Source organism: Euprymna scolopes, chromosome 46 (assembly GCF_053919585.1).
Source record: "Euprymna scolopes isolate OS-2025 chromosome 46, ASM5391958v1, whole genome shotgun sequence".
Taxonomy (NCBI): Eukaryota; Metazoa; Mollusca; class Cephalopoda; order Sepiida; family Sepiolidae; genus Euprymna; species Euprymna scolopes.
The window spans coordinates 52,511,533-52,529,961 of record NC_136527.1 but is presented as its reverse complement, the minus strand read 5'-3'; positions in this window follow the sequence as shown (position 1 = coordinate 52,529,961).

The window sequence follows — 18,429 nt, the reverse complement described above, 5'->3', positions numbered from 1 at the left end:
ATTAAGATTAGGGATAGGAAGTCAGTCTATACACAAGAACTTTTTTTGTTACAGAGAATCTCAACACAAGTATCACATAGATAGGGTATTAGCCAGTTGAAATAAGTACAACCTCAGGTTGAAAGCCATAAAATGTGAGGTTTTTAGAAGAAAAGTACAGTATCTGGGGGATTCAAAGTAAGTGAACTGGGTAAACAGAGCCAAACTTTGACAAAAAGTCAAATCGATAAAATTAATTTTATCAATATTATTTCATATCATAAAAAAAAATCCAAGACAATCGAGCAGTTAGTTTGCTTGATATGGAAATATGCTAAGAATGGATGAAATGATGTGGGCATGTGTCATTGAGACATTGAATAGCCCGTGGATTTTTCTATTAGTAGATATTTCTGTGTTTGATAACCTAAAAATGAAGCTTTATACTGGCTTTTCTTGATCCTGTATACACAGGCATCCAATCATGCCTTTGGGGTATGTCTGTTGCAAATTGTCTATGATCAGAGGAAGAGTAAAGAGGTTTAAAAGGACCATTGCTCAAAACAACGAGATATTATAAAAAGGCTGACTGCGAAGCCATCAGGGACCTCAACAGGGACGCCCCATGGCAAAATATCTTTTCACTTCCTGCTGAAATGAAACCAATGAATGGTTCAAAATGGCAATCGAAACACATGTTCCCACGCACAAATTTTATAGCAAGCCCCACTCTCCCCAATGGTTTACTTCTACTTGTACAGCTGCCATAGTGCAAAGGCAGCATGTGTACCACAGATTTAACCGACTTAAGTCCATCTCAAATAGTACACTTAAACTTTAATTCTGTTTTAAAAAGTGAAGACGACATAAAAGAAGTATATAGAAGCCAGAAGTAACTGTAAGAAAGAAATAGAGACAGCTAAGAGAGAATTTGCTGAAACCATCAGAAAACACATCGAAGCACAGAAATTAGGAACCCATGACTTCTGGAAAATCTACAACAGTGTAGTAAATAATGGGCAATCACCAATACCTCCACTATCCAACAATCATGAGGTTATTTGCTCAGCAACTGAGAAGGCTAACTTGCTTGCCAGCTGGTTTGCCTCCAACTCCACACTGGACCCCGCTAACAACCCCCTCCCTGACTTTCCTTTGCGGACAGATGCCACTTTAGATGACCTGAAAATCACCGCTGCTCAGGTGCATGCTATCATGAGAAATCTTGACACTGAAAAGCATGTGGACCTGATCTCATCCCAGCTGTGCTATTAAAAAAGTGCTCTGCCAAAGTAGCTCCAGTCAGTTCTCTCCAAACTTTACAACAAATGCCTAATGAATCTTGCTTTCTTGCCTGCTGGAAAACTGCTTCTGTAGTACCAGTTTTCAGGAAATCTGGCGAAAAAACTGACCTAGTAAATTATCGCCCCATTAGCCTCCTCCCACTCTTGGCCAAAATATTTGAGACCTTAATTAACCAAGCTCTAGTCCATTATCTTACAGATGATAAACTTCTGACTGACCAACAATATGGATTTAGGCAAGCCCGTTCCACAGCAGACATCCTCACTGTTATTTCAGAATTTATATACCATTCACTGGACAAAGTGGGGGGAGGGTAGAGCCGTAGCTCTAGATATATCCAAGGCTTTTGACAGGGTATGGAATGAAGGTCTTCTCAGAAAAATCAGATCATACGGTATCACTGGAAGAATACATAACATAATTAAATCCTTCTTAGATAAGGGAAAAATCCAGGTTGTCCTTGACGGTCGTATATCCAAATAATAAGATATAAATGCTTCCCTAACTGTACTGACATGCAGAAGCTCAAGTGTAACATGAACCGACATCTTGCTTCCCAACTCCCTACACAGTGCCCCTGATGCTTATGTCCCTGATAGTAGCCCCTACATCAAAGCGGCAATGTGCCTTGTTTGGGATTAAAATGTAATAAAAAAAAATTACTTGTTATCACGACTATAGAAAAAAAAGCATACATGATACACTATGTCCTTAATAAGTTGACTCATTATTTGAATAGTGCAAAGTTCCTTATCTATACTGATCACAGACCACTAGAATATTTATTAAATTTGCCTATACAGAATAGGAAAATACAGACGTCAGCTTTTGGAGTATGGCTGCATAGAACTGCAGCATAAGTACCTGAAATGGAAGGAAAATGTTTGTGTGTATTTCTTGTCATGCACCGTGGATTTGAGCTGAGACAATGACGTTCATCGGTAGAAAAAGATGGTAAGAATTACTTGGTAGGTGCGATAAACTCGAATGATTTTGAACCAAAAAAGTTGGCGTCATATAAGAATATTGCCTGAATGTCCTATGTTTTCGATTGTAGATTTAAGAGGCAGATAAGAAAATTTTTAAATTTGAAAATGCGGTTGAAGAAGAGTAAATCGTCTAAAACGGAACAAAAATAGTTTATTGTGATAGACGAGATAGTGTATTACTTATCAAAACCCAACGACAAACTATTGCTAAGGTTATATGTAGCGTTGCATCATAGAAAAAGATTGTTAGTGCAGTATAATGAAAATAATGGTCACATGGGCGTGAAAAAATATTTGTCTGTGTTCATTTAAGGAGGTGAATGAATACGTAGGCAAATGTATTTCATGCCAAATCAAAAACTCGAGAAGCAACAACCTCAACTGCAGAAGAGCGGTTTGCCTCCTTTTCCCTTTGCAAAACTGATATTGGATATTTCCAGGCCCTATCCTACAGTTTCAGGTGTCTAGTACATAGTGACGTTCATTGATATGTATAGTGGTGGACCAGAGGCTTCTGTGATCCTTAATAAGAATGCATAAATGGTGATGCATCTGTTGTTGGATGAGATTTTCCCAAGATTCAGGGCACCACTCCAGTTGTTAGCAGACAATAGGCCCAGAACTGTTAACAACGTGATAAAGAAGGCATGGGAGGACCTCAACATACACCATGTGACCACATCATTTTATTTCCCCTAAAGTAACAGAAAATAGAAAAATTTCATAGGATGATGTATGACATTTTAGCGAACAATGAACAGTCATGGTATTTATACATAAACCAAATGTTGGCGACTGTCAGATTCCATACTACTTGTTCTACAACAGAGATGTGATCCTGTCATTAGATAATATAATTATCACGTGAGCAAAATGACAAAGTTATCACAATACTACTTGTTCTACAATATGTGATCCTGTCATTAGATAATATATTAATGGCTTGTAGTGTGTACTATGGTGATGAGCAACACGAGATCACTCTAAAAGAGATGAATCAATCCTTTACTTTGGTAAGGGATAACATTTGGAAAGATACGGAAAAAATGATAGAGGACTGATAAGAAAACATTTCATTAGGATTATTCGTTTAGTAAATGTAGTTATCTCCCTTACATTTTTAATGTATTCTGCAAATGCGCAAAAATTGATACTAAATTCATGTAGTAATACTTACGTTTTTGTTTTATAATCTGCTTTCGATTAACTTTATCTGCTTTTATAAAGGAAACGATTTTTCAAATGTGATTGACTTTACAAGTTCTACTTAACATTCAAGATGACGAACGGAAGAGCAAGTTCGCAGAAAACAAAATTGAAGAGGAAAAATAAAAAGAGAAATTATTTCAAAATAGAGCCGATCTATTTGGTGAATGTCACGGATAAAATTTATATTATTTTATTTAACATTTTAATATTTACATGAGAGAGAACAGATTACAAGTTTCATCTTTATTAATTCTCTAATCGTTGCACGTGCAATTTATTGGCGGAAACTGATAGTTTTTAAAGCCGCCTTTTCGTATTTTTATTTATTTTTTTTCCTGTTTTTTTTTTATTGCGTTTGAAAAATGTAAGCTTAAAGTTAATCTGATGCTTGTGCAGTTTACCAAATATATTAAAAATGAAGATATTGGTGAACAATAGTTTATCATATTTTTTTTTATAGATTTCCTACTTTTTTATCATGTTAATTTTCTTGTTCGTTGCACCTACTGGGAGGGGGGTACCAAATGTCACCACAGAATTAGCCCCCCACCCCCCATATTGAAAACGGCGTAACTTTATTATAAATTAATATTATCAACATAACTTTTGTACCATTTAAAAGAAGAAGGCAACATAAACTGGTAATATATTTTTTTTAAATAATCGTACGAAAATAATGAAATTGCGAGACGAAAATCGTGTTTACATAATTGGCGCTTTAAAATATATAATATAATCAGTTGACTTGCCAAGAAAAAGAAACAGGTAATCTCCAAAAATACCGTTAGGGCTTACAACATGGCCGCCGGAAGAGTCACGTGATCCGGTTGATCCAACACAGGAATCGTGCAAATGGAAAAAGCAGCCTTGAAGGCAAACTTTGACAAACAATCACAATTTGTTTGTATTTAATTTTTTGTTAGTATAATGTTGTTATAAAAATAGGCAAACTTTGAGAAACAACCTTAGGTTGCTTTTAGTTAAAACAGTGTTTTTCAGAACAAACAAGTGGTCGCGACCAAATGAACATTCAGTAAAACCGTATTTCATTAAATATATAAATGTTTATAATATTATTAATCATTAACCTGTGTAAATCGTAAAACCTAACAAAATTATAACAAAGATTAATTATTAAATGCAGTTTGAAGAAGATAAACAAAGGTTTTAAAAAATCATTAAGTCGCTTCTACTTTTCCATAGTTCCTATAGTACACACAAATTTGACGTCACGGAAAGATCGGTCCTATCTTTACAATCGTTTGGCAGTCCCTAAAGATAGCAAAACATCGAACAGGGAATGTAAATATGAATCGAAACGTTTTGCCCCCCCCCCATTTTTCTCAGTTTTTATTAATGAAATGAAACGAAACAGCTTTATTTGTTTTTTGTCTCTTTCTTTTTTATGGAAATGAAATTTGTTTTTGTTTTCCTTTTATTTTTTATTTTCATTTTATTAGTTTTTTTTTTTGGGGGGGGGCTTCTATTTAAGTAACGATCCCACCCTCAAATTTAAAATTACTAGAGATTACTTTTCTATATTAATTTAACGTAAGAGGAGCACCCACTTAACGGCCACCTTTGGGGGGGGGCAAAGGGGTGTTTATTTGGTCATTGTGACCAAGCAAAAATGCGCGCGCTTGCGCTTACAACAATGACCACTAGTTATAACAAAAAAAAAAATGTTTAAAAAAATATACATGAAAAAAAAAGTTGTAATGAAAAATGTTTTCCTGGTGACGTCAGAAAATAACAAATTCAAATTTAGAAGTTAAATAAATTCATTGTAAAAAATCCATTGAAAGATAAATATTAGTTTTTCCTGGTATTATTTCAAAGATAATTAGTAAAATAAAGTCTTAAGATATTGGATTTAAAAATAAAAAAGACATTGTTTGTACAAAAACAAAACACTTTGTACAAAACGAAGCTTAATTACCCCCCCCCATCCAAGCAGAACTGATATATACTTGAGAGTCAAACTAATGAAAAGAATATTCTCTTATCATAGCGCTATTTATAACTAGCAGATGGGAGGCGCCCAGCTTTGCCCAGTGGTTAAATACGCTTAAATATGATATTTTAATTTGTCCAGGTTTTGTATAGATTATTATAGAGATAATAAAGTCGTGATTTCAAAAGTAATAAAAAAGTATTTGGATGTCATAAGCTAGAGTCGAAACCAAAAGCAAAACTGTAACATTCAAAGCTGGTGACGTTACCACTGTACAAACGTAACATGCATATGAGCTGATTAAAAATAAACTAAGATGAATGTGCAAAATGTATAACAATTTTTTTTCAAATTTGATTCCATAGGACTAATTGAACTAGTGCCAATTTATAGTAAATGACCGTGGTGTCACTAAGTTGTAAGGATGTGATTCCGTGTTCACCCACCATTCATAATCGGGATCTATCAATGTTTGAGACCGAGGTCGAACGTGCAGGAATCTCTTGAAGACGAAAGTAGTAGAGTATCCACAGGACCGTTAAAAGTAAATTTACCCAGATCGCCGATTAATAGAAGGTTTTCATCAAGGCACATCCTCACATGCATAAAATAAAAATATAGAAATAACTTCAGAAAATAACGACACTTGACAAAAAACTCGAAATCATTGTATTAAGATGAAATAACATTTATTTACGTGTTAGGGATACTAATTCAAATCATCCCAACGTAAATGTTTTCTTGTACGAGTGTGCGTTATGCAGGCTTAGTTAAATGAGGATCTCGTGAAAATAACATGAAGTTTAAGATTACTGATTTTTTATGAACAGAGTGTCACACGTAGCTTGAAATGAATGTGAATATTTTTTGAAACCATGTAAGCAACATTTTTTTTTTAGAATTATTTTGATTAAACCACATTTATTTTGTAAATTATATTATTTTTTTGTGAAAATATTGAAATCTGTGCGTGTGTTCATTACAACATTAAAACTAAAACGATTAGTTGCTTGTTGATATGAAAGTCGCTATCTGATAACATTTTCTTTAACACCAAAGCCATGCACCTTGAAAAATTCAATCATTAAATAAAAATAAATTTCGAAAATTTCTTGAAATTATAAACAGTTAAAAACTGTCAAATGTAAATAATTTTTGTTGAATTTCGTAAAACTTAATTTTAATTAATTGATTTTCCAACTTCTATTTTCCCCGAATAATTGATAAAACGCGTATAAATCGGCTATGTAGCAGTTATCTGCTCCTTTCCAGCGATAAATGCACCAACCAGCCGGTAGGGGTCGCAAAAAGCGACCTGGTTATCTGCCCTTGGGAGAGATATAAAAGGGGATGCCCGGATAATTCTCTCTCTCTCTCTCTCTCTCTCTCTCTCTCTCTCTCTCTCTCTCTCTCTCTCTCTCTCTCTCGCTCCTTCTGGGAATCAGCCTCGCAACAAAACGGTGAGACAACGCGCCCGCCGGTCAGCATCAACCCGGTAAGAGTTTAAACAAATGAACACTTTTCCAGCCTTTTCCTTCAAGAGACATTTAGCTCTACCGTCAGACACGCATACGTACGCGGACTGAATTCCACTCCTCACACGCACACACACGCACACACGTACACAATAACATTTTTATTTGCACAGGCGCACGCGAGAAATAAAACATCTCTTTAAACTTTACTCTATTTGTTAGTTTTATTTATTCTGCATGCGACAAGTTTGTCGTTTATGAACACGTATTTAATTGGGAACACTCAATCACCCACTGCAATCACCCCCCTCTACAGCCACGTTTGCGACCCAAAATTTCATCATTTCAGTAGATTTTTATATGTAAAAAAAAACAACTAAGATGTAAATCCCGCCCGAAATAAAATTCTGATATGATCACGTGGGGGGGGGTCAAAATATGATTTTTTTTTATATTATCTCAGTTCATATATAGTTTGGCATTTACTTTTAAAAATAAGTCTGCAAAAAACTACCGAAATTGACCAATTATTTGGTTTTTGATAGAATTTTAAAAATCGCATAGTTTTCATTGTAGAAATAACATGCGGTTCCAATTTTCCTGGAACTCGGAGCATGCCTTTTCCACAAGCGCCAGCGGAAGCTCAACAAATATGCAGCAGTGGATGGTGGAAATCAAGCTGGGTTTGGTATTTAGGGAAGTTGATGATCTTTCTCGCAAACGACCTCCTGTTTGCTTAGTGTGTAAAATTATAATGTAGAAAATGTCGAAAAGAAGAAAAAACAATTTAAAAAGAATTTTGTAGGTAACTGTTTGGTGAACGTATGTCATTAATTTGCATATGTGTTCACAATTGGTAACTGTTAAAATGGACGACTTCTAAAGCATGAGGGTCGAGTTTTGTTATGTGTTGTATCAACAAGAGGACTTTAACAATTGTCACTTTTTTCCTTTTCATTTTATAAGCTATCTCGGCGTTTTTATTTATTTTCAAGTGACTTTGATAAGCGGCGAAAAAAAAATGGACAGATTCAACATTCATTTAATATTGTAATTTGATGGACCTACTGCTGGGCCGTCTGTTGTCGAATGGGTTAGCGTTAGGGTTTAGATGGCTGAGCGTATTTGAAAATTGGGCAAAATAAAAGGAGCCAGCAACCTCACATTTTAAAAATTTTGTCCTGAAAAAATTGAACACCTGCAACAATTTTTCTGTTTCATTCAATGTTTTTTTAGATTAAAAAAATCAATGCATAAAGAAGAAATAAAATATATTAAATCAACAACTCATGTATTTCTTTAAGAGAATAAAAAAAATAGAAAATTGGTCGAGTAGATTTTGTTTAAACGGCAAAAACTGATGAGTTTAATATGCTCATTTTTCAAGTACGGTGACCCATTTCTCACGCACAAGGCACGTCGGCCTACGCATATGTGTTGTTTTTACGTTTTTGAAATAATTAATTATGGCCATTTTAGCAATCCGTATTTGACATCTGCAAGAAAGCAAGGAAACACCGCTTCGCTAACACCGTGTAATAGCTTACAGAATAGCGATCTTTTCCAATGGTTCTTAAAAAATGTTTTATTTAAAAAGTACATGGAATATAAAATATAAATATGGAGAAATTCTTAGAAATGAAAAATGGAAGCACCCATTGATTAGTATTTTATATTGGTAAGTGATTTTTTGAATTTATATATATTTACTATATTAGATTTAGTTAAAATTCATTGCATTTCGTGAAATCGTGTTTAAAGAAAACCGATTAAAAAATATTGTATATTTTTCAATTAAACCTTTTATTATTTTACAATTTGGTCTTTGCTTCTTTTACTAAAAAAAAGGTTTAAATTACATTATTCAAAATATAACGAGTCTAATTACTCACCCCTTTTTAATGGCAACTTCTGACACTCCTAGAACTTATATACAACATTTGAGACAGATCCTTTTGTTGCATGGCAGCAGTTCACTACCCGGCGACTATATCCCAATGAAACGGTGGACGTTTACTTAGCTGCTTTACGGAAGTTATCAGAACCGTTTTTGGTGTCAACGACAAAATGTTAAGCTGTGCCATTTTTGCTGGGCTGATCTAAGGATGTCAGTAGACTTTTGCGAGCATCGTCACATATTGACAGATTAACAAGGACGAGTTATTGGCCGAAACGTGAAACATCCTTAAGGAACCAGAATCAATTGCAGCAGCAGCTGGCACTAGTGCAACATCCAAACCCTACGGGGACAATGTAGATTCCCTCCCAGCTAACGCTATGCGTGAGAGCCCTATCTGCTATAAATGTTGGGGCCCTAACCATTTTGCTAAGGAGTGTCGGGGTAAAAGTGGTACAATGAAGGTTTATCCACAAGCACACAGAACACTACAATTTTTTTTGCTGCAATAAGTTGGGTCATATATCTCGTAACTGTTCGGGAAACTTAGTCGAGGACAAGGTATTGTCGCCACCCTTGCCCCTTGCCAAAGAATGAACACAGCATTGTCTGTTCTCGGTGTCAAAATTAATGGTGTGCAATGTTCAGCACCTTAGACTGGGAACAATCTGCACTGATGAGACTTATTACTTGGAATTGACGCAATAAGAGCTCTAGGACGTGTTATGGTTAGAGCAAGCGGAGTTATATCGCTTAGCAGAGGCAAATAAGTCTGTGCGGCTTTGTCTATTGAGGAAAAGGAATTCTCTGCTGTTTGCCAACAAAGAAAGGGCCTGAACTGCAATGTGGAAATTGACCATGATCGAATCGATGATCGGTTATCCAATACCATTCTAGAGTATGCCGTTACAACCAAGAATGGGGCTGCATCTGAAGAAGAACTTCAGACGTGGATTGATAACGGTTGGTTAATACCATACCTACAAAAACGTCTAGGACCACCCAAAGGATTAATTCCGCTCATGGCTATTGACCAACCGACTTAACACAAAATTCGACACGTAATGGATTATCGAGAATTTAATCAGCATGTTGCTGAATTTACCGGGAATACAGATGTGTGCGCTGCTCAACATTGAGATTGGCGTCATGAAGGGAATAATGTAGCACTGCTGGATTTGAAGAGAGCCTGCCTAGAGATACGGGTCCATGAGTCACTGTGGCAATTTCATACAGTGATACTCAAGGGAAAACGATACTGTTTGACACGCTTAGGTTTTGGTATAAACATAGCTCCTTAATAATGACATTAATATCATTAAAACTGTTTTGATGCAAGATGAGACCACAGTGAAAGCTACTTCAGCTTACACTGATGACATCTACGTTAATGAAGACATACTGTCTGCAGATGCGGTTAAAATGAAACTGGAATCTTTCGGATTAATCAGCAAGGACACTAAGCACTTAAAGCATAGGACATATGACCAAAGGAAGTAGTTCAGTGGGTTCAGCTCGAGGAAGGACGGGCAATGAGTAAAGGGTACACAGCCAAGCCTGAATCTTTTGGAACTTCTAAATAGTTTTTACAGAATAAATATAAGTGTCACGATATATTGTTTTTTTTTTATTAAATTGCTAGGTGAGAGCACAGAATAGTTACGAAACACTCTCTTAAGAATAGTTTTAGAAATAATAACGTTATTATCCTAGCATGGTCCGTAAAAATACATAAGTACCGGATTTTTTTCTGAATCAGCACTCCCACTAATTTTAGGCATGATTGAGTCACCAGAGTGTTATTATATATTATTTATTGTTGGGTATATAAGTACGGTACAAAAATACTAAATAAAACCAATAAACAAATGTAGGTTTAATGAATTAACATTTTTTACTTTTAAATGTGGATTTATTTTTCTTTTTACTTTGATTTTCTCATGTTTCCCTTTATGTATTTTATATGTTGATAAACTTATTGTGTGATTTTTATCTATTTTTTCTTTTGCAGCCAGATTATCGCTCCCCTTTTGTGAATCCTACTTTAAACTGTGCGTAATCTTTCTGCTATGAAATGCATATAAGCAACTCATGTATTAAGCTTATTACCGGATTATATTATTTGTTCATGTTAGGGAAACTATCATCACAAACATTGAATCGATCTTACAGAGTATGGTTGAGTTTATTGCCTTTAACCTTAATAGCTACTTGTTTGGAAAAACTGCTAAGAGTCCCGACCAGGTTATGTGCATAATTGGAACATATTATTACTTTGCAGATTATCAGATTATGGTGACCGTTTTTATGAAACTGGATTTTTCTAGAAATTAAAGTTGTGTCAAATATTGCTGATGTGGAAGCATGTAAAACATCGATCTTTGTTTTTGTCAACAAAATTGTTTTATTATTTTATATTTTGCAACCGAGTTATTTCTTTGTTTTACATGTTTTGTATGCTTGTGTTTTGAACGTATATAAACATATGGAGGCGTTGTCAAGCGTCTAAACCATTATTTTCTCATCCGAAAACTTTCATTCTTGATCTTTTTGTACAGTGGCCGTTATCATCTTGCTTTCTATAATGACGTATGGTCATTACGTCCGTGTATTGCATCATTCTTTTCGAGAGTGGACGTCTTTGTGTCTTACCATCTTAGAGGCTATCAGGTTTAAGGGAGTGCCAACAGTACCACCCAGCTTATGACAACGTAATTGTGTGAAATTGGCAATTCTCATATGCACAGATCGAAATATAAATTGAATACGATTATATGAATAATAATTAGAAAATCGAAACAATTGTATTAAGAGAAGAAACATTTCTACCTAAAAAACTTAACTAGGATTAAAAATAAACAAATTTATCTGTAGCATTATTTTATTTTAATGGAATTTGTCTTTTCATGTTTATTAAATACCTTTATTCTGTTGGATATCCAGGGACACATGTTTTGTCATCTCTGTCACATGTATGGCTAAGCGTACATAAATTAAAGGCCAACACTTCAGTTGTTGGCTCGTAGCGTTCTACCGGTTCTTTTCATTTTTATCCTCTTTCACACGACGGGTTAATGAGACACGCGAATCAGAAAGAGGGATTTAAAGATTCAGCATCCACATGCAATAGCAAACTATCTTGACATACATGCCTGGGAAGCCCCGTCCGCATTCCACGGTAGAGGTTTCTCATGGTATTAGCTATAATTATTATAAAGGTGATGGTCAAAGACAAGTATATATTTTGTTGTAAATCCATTATCCCAGGCATTATCTACTTATTTCGGATCACAAATGTTATATTACTTATTGTGTGAAGTATGGCGATATAACTAAGAAGACTGTCTGCAGATTAATTGGACAATTTTCAGAGCTTAATTCTGAATATGAATTGACCTAGAAACTGAAGCTAGACTCCAACTATAAAATGAATTTATCACTATGTGAGGCATGTGAACAAATACAGATTTTTGGATAGAACTAAATTGGTGTATGTTGTCACTGCAGAAAGTTTTAACTTTATATTAACTATATACGATGAATAACATTGCACCACAAAATTATTACCAAGGAGTTTCTTAGGGTGATTAAATTTCTTTTTGTGTTTATGTATGAACATGAAATATGTGAGCATTGCAAAATAAACAACTTAGAATAGTACCTACGTATACTTTGTAGTGAGGATTAATTCCTATATTCATTTCCAAAAGCGAATTAGTTCCTACAAGAACGTGCTAACTCCAAATATTTCTGACCTTAGACAATTAGTTGTATGAATTTTGGCAAGGGTTAGAGTATGTTGCAATATTTTTTTATTCATAATGGGGTATGGTCCCTCACAGTTGGCAGATTATATTTAGAAACGCTGCTGCTAGGAAATGACGAATCAAATTAATCCACTTTCTGCTACCAACCAATCAGAAACTAGAATTGCCCCCCAAAAAATTAAACCTTTTTTGTAGCAACCTTGAATATGTTTGCTACGAGATCATACGTATGCTACACAGGAACAAAATTATCACAAGAATTATCTAGAGAGACAATGAAGGGTTTCAAGTTTGAATGGAACTAAGGAACATTATTTAGTACTTAGAAAATAAAAAAATCGCCTAAAATTAGTAGGATTTTCAGATTCAGATTTGGGAAACAACGAAGATCGCAAAAGTATATCTGGATATTGTTTCAGACTATCAGAAAATGGGCCTATTATTCATTTATTATTCATGGAAATCTAAAAAGCAACAGATTGTATCTCTCTCTACTTGTGAAGCGGAATTTATCGCGCTAACACATACTACACAGGAAGCACTCGACCTCAACAATGCCCTAAAGATTATTCTAGAGCCAGAATTAACTAAAAAACACGTAAAAATTAATTGCGATAATCAAGGCAGTATAGTCTTAGCACATAACCCAGTAATCCACCAAAGATCTAAGCATATAAATATTAAATACCACTTCATCAGAAACGAGGTGAAAAAGGAATCCGTTATTTTAAATTACAAATCAGAACAAAATATCCCTGATGTATTCACAAAACCAGCGATAAGAATAAAGTTAAAGCGTTTTGTCTTAAAACTTGTTGGAGAATTTTGATGTGAATAATCTTCACGGGTCTATGCATGTGTGTATAAATATATATTTCTATATATTGAAAATATGTCCTGGGCAAGACGTTAAACTGCATCCTTTTTGTTTGTATTAAGACTTTAACCTACTAATGCATAGCTAATACTTTTACTGAAATAAAAAATAATTAAAAATAAAATCACTTTTTTGAAAACATCCTTTTTGCATGCTTATTTTAAGGCGCGCATGTATTACAATTTATTTTTATTACTTTTATTTTACGCACATTAGATTCTTATTTATCGAAAGTGTCCTATTTTTTAAAATTGTTTCCATGAAGAACAAAAAGAAAACAATCATTTTTTAAAAAACATTTTTTTATAAATATTTTTTGACAAATATTGTTGCTTATTTTTAGGCGCGCATAAATTACAATTTAGTTTAACTCTTATTTAATGCACATTAGTTTCTTTCTTATTTATCAAAAATGTTATATTCTTTTTGTATTGTTTTAAGAAAAAAAAGAAAGAATCACTTTTTTGAAAACATTTTCTTTGTAAATATTGTTTTAACAAATATAATTGAATACTTATTTTAAGGCGCGCATAAATTACAATTTATTTTTATTACTTTTATTTTACGCACATTAGTTTCTTATTTATCGAAAATGATTTATTTGTTGCATTGTTTTAATTAACGAAAAAAGAAAAATCAGCTTTTTGAAAACATTTTCTTTGTAAATATTTTTTGACAAATATTGTTGCTTGCTTATTTTAAGACGCGCATAAATTATAATTTATTTTTACTTTTATTTTACGCACATTAGTTTCATTCTTATTTATCAAAAATGTTCTATTCTTTTTGTAATCTTTTAATTAACGAAAAACAAAAAAACTGTTTAACGGGTACATATTGCATATATATATATAAGTGTGCGTGTGTGTGTTTGAATGAGACTGCATAATCAAACTTAAGAAATGGTTTTAACAGGTCCACTCTTTTTAAGATAAAAATAAAAATCTATTTCTTTTATTTCTCTTCTACACACATATACATATTTTTTAACATTTGAAAAAATTTTAAATGGCTTCTTTTTGCATGCTCAAATTTTAAGATCCAAATGATTTTTATTTTTATTATGTATAATTAAATATAAAAATATATATTTATTTTTAGTTTAATATGAAAATATATATTTATTTTTGCACAGAATTAAAAATGAACCCAAAGGACTTCCCATTATACAAAAAAAACGGAGATGCAATATTTCTGGATTGATTGGAAGATTCTATTTATAAACGATGCTGCTAGGAACTGACGAATCAAATTAATTCACGTTCTGCTACAAACCAATTAGAAACCAGAATTGCACTATAAAAATAATCCTTTTTTAGCAACCTTGCATATGTTTTCTTCGTGTCAACACGGGAAGAATCTTTGGCTACAAAATTATAAAATCAGGAACTTGTACAAAACAACTGTCTACTGAGCACCAGTCATCTCCAGGACTTGTATAGAACAACTAATTACACTGGTTTACAAAGAAATTTAGGCAAGCACAAAAATACCCATTTTTACCTAATTTGAATTCAAATTTGAAATCCGTTTTTCTCATCACCTCTATTTTTTAGATATGCATAATCTGTATTTTGTGCATATACACTACATAACTAACACAAATAACAAGCGTATATGAATTCAGAGTTCATTTACATATTGTGAAAATCATGGCTTATTTTTTAGTTATTTTGTTCATATACGCTACATAACTGGCATAAGTACTGTTGTTTTCTCTTTCTAAGGGATAGTCGATCTGTATCCAGCATTACAAGCAGAAACACACTTTTGACTTTGAATTGTGTAATTGTGTCATCCAAGTATATTGATTAAATAAATGTTCTTTATCTATCCTGACTGTCATAAGCTGATGCAACTCTTGAAATATTAACATATATTCGCTGTTTATACTAAAATCAAACTATTTAAAAGCCAGAAAACTAGAGGTGATAGAGCAAAACTATTTATAAATTTGAATTCAACCCAAATTAACAAAAAACAACTATTCTCATTTTTGCCTCAGACCAAATCTTTTGTAAACCAGTGTTATAAGAAATTGTTCTGAAACTAAACATGGCTTCCAATTCAAGAGAGTAGTACATTTAAGAATAACTTGTCGACAAACGGAAATGCTACAGGTGGCGTTTTATTGAAAGTTTTATTCCCTAGATAAACGCATGAGAAATGCGTCACATGATATGGGAAGCAGGACAGGCAAAATGTGTCTGAAAATGTAAGAAAACAAATTAACCTCGATGTTTAGTCGTCTACGTCTCTAAATTTTCATTGTTAATGTAACCCCTCCTTACAAATATGATTCATTTCTCAGTAAGTACTTTCAGAGTTTCAAATCTCTTCACAGACAGCGACAGACGGTTGGATGAGGAAGTAGAGGGGTGACGTCTCTATACGGTCTGTTCTTCCCGAAATCAACAAGCAATCCGTTCTTCTCTAACTGACTAATTTTCGCACGACAATCGTATATATAGTGAGGTATGTAGATGGAGTGGAAATTTCCCCAGCCAATAAGATTTCGCCACGAAATCGAAAGCTTTTTTTTGCATAGGTACAATTCCCATGCTTGAAATTTGAATTCTGAGTCTCACGATATCCACGGCCAGATGTCAATTCTGACATACGACCTTGGGTTAACCAAGGCCATACAATGTTATACGCTTTAAGTTCCTGTGATCAACCCCCAGCTGCAAGACATATTTCTCTGGTCTCAAACAATATATATTTTGACATGAAATAAAATATGTATATTTATCTTCTCTATCTTAAATCCTTGGGTTATCTGGCGTCACGCGGGAATGATAAGCTATCTCAGCGTAGTTCTAAAGCTCCTCAATGGGGATTAAGTCACATTTGCTCTCATTAGACTATATTGATTCGTAGAACTAATGGAGTCTAATTCCTTAACACACCACTCCATCCCTTTTTACAGTTCGCCGTCAGATTTTTTTCACAGACCCCTCTTTCCCTCCTCAGATCACCCGTCAAAAAAATAACATATACACAATCCCATAACCACCCTTTTTATGCAAGGCTATCCTTCTTTTTTCATTCAAAAGTCTATAAGAAGTCAATTAAAAAAGTTCGTAAAATCATCAAACTGTAAAGTTCAAAGTTCGTCAGGGCTAATACAGTTTCTTTTTTTCACATGCAATTTTTTTCTTTGTTTGTATATTTGTTTTTCAATTCACATTAATAATTCAAAGATAAGATAATCATCATTTAAAAATTGTCACTCAATAAAATGCATTAAGTTCATCAATTAGCTCGGAAGAGTTACTTCCCTTGTTTAAAAGTTTTGTCCTTTTTTTTTCAAAATAAAATTACTCGATTTTTATCAAGACTTTAGAAAAGTTATTCCCATTTTTCCAATTTCTTTTCATCAATTTTATCATAGTTCAAATTTTTTTCCACAGAGTCACACTCACAATTTACAAGAGTTTTTTTTTCAAGTTTTTGTTTACACTTCGCTGCTATCAACAGCACAGTCTATACAGGGTATGCAGCCCTAATCAGGGTCCTCAAAGACTCGCTTTTTATTCAGCTAGGGGAATTTTTCTCACCTTAAGCAGTTGTAGTTGAACCTTCACCTCTTATTTCACAGTTCAAGCCTTCTTTATAAGCATCTTGTAAGATTTTTCTTTCACTGAAGACTTCTTCTCACCTCAATAGACGATAATTCAAGGTATTGTTGGGACTTTCTTTTTTTTCGACGGTTCTCAGCTCAGCGCTCCGCAAGAATTTTAGAGAGAACATAAAATAAAAGAAGATCTTGAAGTCGTCTTCAGTTCCTTTGGATTTCAGCATCAGGGAAGTCTATGGGTTGCACTTCGTTTTCGTCAGCACCAGCAGCCACATTTTCCAGAATCACAGGCGGTTTCGAAGCAGGGTCTCTCCCGCCATCTGTTCAATCAGCTTCGAGATGCTTATCACCTTGCTCTCTTCCCATATTCGCTCTCTTCACGCACCATACAATCACCAACAACAGCACAATTATAATGACTAGCATGCTCACTCCTGCTCCTGTAACCATTACCTTATGAAGCCTATCCCTAGCTTCTGTATTCTCCAGACCGTTTAATCAGGCTGGTAATTCATTCAAATCTATTCGTCTAACTCCTCCCATAGGTTCTGGTAGCCTAAGTCGGGTATGTGGCGGTGAACGATAGATCAGGGGGTCCCAGAGGTCAGTGGGGTCAGTCAAGTGGTCATTCGCCCACTCTACGTCAGGTGCTTTTTACAAATACCGTTCCTCAACATGATAATACGCAGGTAACCCTCTGCCCTTTCCTCGGGATTCATAACCCCTGTCCAGTTCTACCATAGTTAAAGATGGCCCCACCTTGATTATCCCAACAGCCGTATTACCGCATACCTTGGTCAATTCCATCTTGTTGCGTGGATACCAACCAGGTGCCTTCAGCTACTCGTATATCCAGTGGCAAAATACCTTCACTTGCCACTTCAACCTTGCAGACGCTATTTATCACTCTCATCCCCTGAAAAAAATCCCAACACACACAACTCATGATCTCCCGTGACATACAACGGACTCTGTGACCGGCAATTTCCAAGACCATTATTTTGGCATATTCCTGCCTCTTGCTGATTCAACATAAATTTATCTCTTGCCATATTAAACGCTACATATTCTGACTCCACTCTATAACTGGCTATCAACCCTAATTAGTGTGTGTCAAGTGGATAGGGTATAACTTTATAAACCTTATATTTGGTTCCTCGATCTATCGAATCCCATTCGGTAATTCAAACACAACACTAATGTTTCATCCTCCAAGACTTTAATATTCGGGTATATTATTCTACTCCCCAAATATCTCTTGTATTCATTAACGCAGTTATGACTGACAACCATCGATCTCCCTAACCGTCCTCAAGGCCGAGCGTTCATCAATGCTATTTTTTCCTAACTACAAGCAGAGAGAACAGGGGTGCTCAGGGCCACCGAGGGTCAACAAT